Here is a 2,985-nt window from a genome sequence, read left to right on the forward strand (position 1 = left end):
TGTTTTCCTCTTCTGGGATTCATACAATGCAAATCTTCATATGCTTAATGGTTTCCAGAAATATCTTAAGCTATTTCAATCTGAAATTGGGATCCTAAAGAAAATTTGTAATTTCATTTATTCTGGTCATCAACTCCATTCTTTCCTTTTTTTTTTTTTTGAGATGTAATTCACATACTGTAACATTCGTATTCACAGTGTATAAATCTGTGGTTAAGTACATTCAGAAAGATTCACAGCAATCAATTATAATTCTGTAATATTTTCATTACCAGAAAAAAGGCTCATACCCATTATCTATCACTTTCCATTTCCCTATAACCCTGACAACCACTCATCTACTCTCAATCTCTAAGAATTTGCCTATACTAGACAATTTATATATTAACCATATAAGTGGAATCATATGAAGTCTTTACCAATGGGCTTCATTCACTTGGCATGCTTTCAAGGTTTGCCAGCTGATCACCCAAATTCATTGTTTTTATTGTTGAATAATACTTCAAAGTACGAATATACATTTTGTGTATTCATCAGTTGGTGGAGATTTAAACAGTTTCCACTTTTGGCTATTTTGAATAACTGTGTTATGAACATTCACATGATTTCCTAATTCCTAAAGATTCCATTAAGAGAGGAATCGGTCATGTCGTAACTATGCTTAACTTCTAAAACAGATGTCAGGCAGTATCCCAAAGTTACATCATATAACTTACCTTTATTTAGGTTCTTTTATCGTATACATGACCTTTCCCTGATATCCTTCAGTTATTTCTGATTTATTTTCCTTTAGCACATTTAACATATGGGTGTAAAATCTAAGAAATCATCTCTTACCACAAGATTTTGAAGATACTTTTGTACAATTTCTTCTAGGAATTTTTTATATCTTACAGGGAAGTTTTCAAGCTTCCACGGGTATGATGTTAGCTGTGGGTTTTTCATATATACCTTTGATCATGTTGACAAACTTATTATTCCTGCATATCAAATGTTTTCATTAAGGAAGGATACTGGCAAGTGAGCATTTTACCACTGAACCACCCATGGACTTTGCATCCAGGGATTGAAAAAGACTTTTTTTGCCTTTTTAAAAAAATTTTTAAATTATTAAAAAAAAATATTACAAGAAACACATTCTTCACAAACGATCATTCCATTCTACATATATAATCAGTAATTCACAATATCATCATATAGTTGCATATTCATCATGATCATTTTTTAGAACATTTGTATCAATTCAGAAAAAGAAATAAAATGAAAACAGAAAAAAAATTATACATACCCCTTACCCCTCCCTTTCACTGATCATAGCATTTCAAATAAATTTATTCTAACATTTGTTCCCATTATTTATTTCTATTCTATATGTTCTACTTGTCTGTTGACAAGATAGATAAAAGGAGCATCAGACACAAGGTTTTCACAATCACATTGTGGAAGCTTTATCACTATACAATCATCATCAAGAAACACAGCTACTGGAACACAGCTCTACATTTTCAGGCAGTTCCCTCCAGCCTCTCCATTACATCTTAAATAACAAGGTGATATCTACTTAATGCATTAAGAATAACCTCCAGGATAACCTCCCGACTCTGTTTGGAATCTCTCAGCCATTGATACTTTGTCTCATTTCACTCTTCCCCCTTTTGGTCGAGAAGGTTTTCTCAATCTCTTGATGCTGAGTCCCAGCTCATTCTAGGATTTCTGTCCCACATTGCCAGGAAGGTCCACACTCCTGGGAGTCATGCCCCACGCAGACAGGGGGAGGGTGGTGAGTTAGCTTGTTGTGTTGGCTGGAGAGAGAGGCCACATCTGAGCAACAAAACAGGTTCTCTTGGGGGTGACTCTTAGACCTAATTTCAAGGAGACCCGACCCATCCTTGGTGGGGTCAAGTTTCATATGAACCAACCCCAAGACTGGGGGCTCAGCCTAGAGCTTTGGTTGTACACACTACCCGCAAGAACATATAAAATTCAATTTGGGGAGGTTGAATTGAGAAAGACTTCTTGACCAAAAGGCAGAGGAAACGAATGAGGCAAAACAAATTTCAGTGGTGAGAGGTTTCAGAGTCAAGCTATCCTGAAGGTTGTTCTTATGCATTATACAGATATCTGTTTTTAGTTTATAATGTTTTGGACTACAGTGGTATAGTACCTGAACTACTGAATTGTATTCCGGGAACTTTGATTTTTGAAGATGATTATATATCTATACAGCTTTCAGTGTTACTATATGAATGTGAAAACCTGGTGTCCGATGCTTCTTCATCCTGATTATGCACAGATGAGTAATAAAATGACAAAAAATAAGTAAAAGGGGGGATACATACATGGTAAAAATAAATATTTGGGTACACTGCAATATTAGTGGTCAATAATATATATTGATTTAATTTCTTTTTTCCAGAGGTGATGCAAATGTACTAAAAATGATCATGAGGATGAATACAGAACCATTTGTTTTAAATAAAGGATGCTTGATTGTGTCAAGTAACCTGTCTAAATGAATTGAAACGATCATGTGTTTTCTCACCTTTGATTTGTCAATGTGGTATATTAAGTGATTTTTTTCCGGTGAACCATAATTGCAGCATATTTGGATAAACACAGAGATAGAAACAACTTGGTCATGTGATGCTGGATTCAATTTACAAGTATTTTGTTGTCAATTTCTACATCTACATTGATTAGAGAAATTAGTCTGCAATTTTCTTTTCTTGTAGCATCTTTATATGACTTTAGTATTAGGGGGATTTTAGACTCATAGTCAGTTACATATTGTTCATTCTTCAATTATTTGGAAAAGTTTCATGAGGATTGGTATTTTTGAATGATTGGTAGAATAAACATCTGTTGATAAAGTTTACTTCTATTCCTGTCCCTTGAAATGGTTTAAGCAAGAAAGGATGTTCAATTTTGTCAAATTCCTTTTCTACATCAATCAAGATGATCATGTGGTTTTTCTGTTTTGACTTA

The sequence above is a fragment of the Tamandua tetradactyla genome, chromosome X (assembly GCF_023851605.1).
Source record: "Tamandua tetradactyla isolate mTamTet1 chromosome X, mTamTet1.pri, whole genome shotgun sequence".
Taxonomy (NCBI): domain Eukaryota; kingdom Metazoa; phylum Chordata; class Mammalia; order Pilosa; family Myrmecophagidae; genus Tamandua; species Tamandua tetradactyla.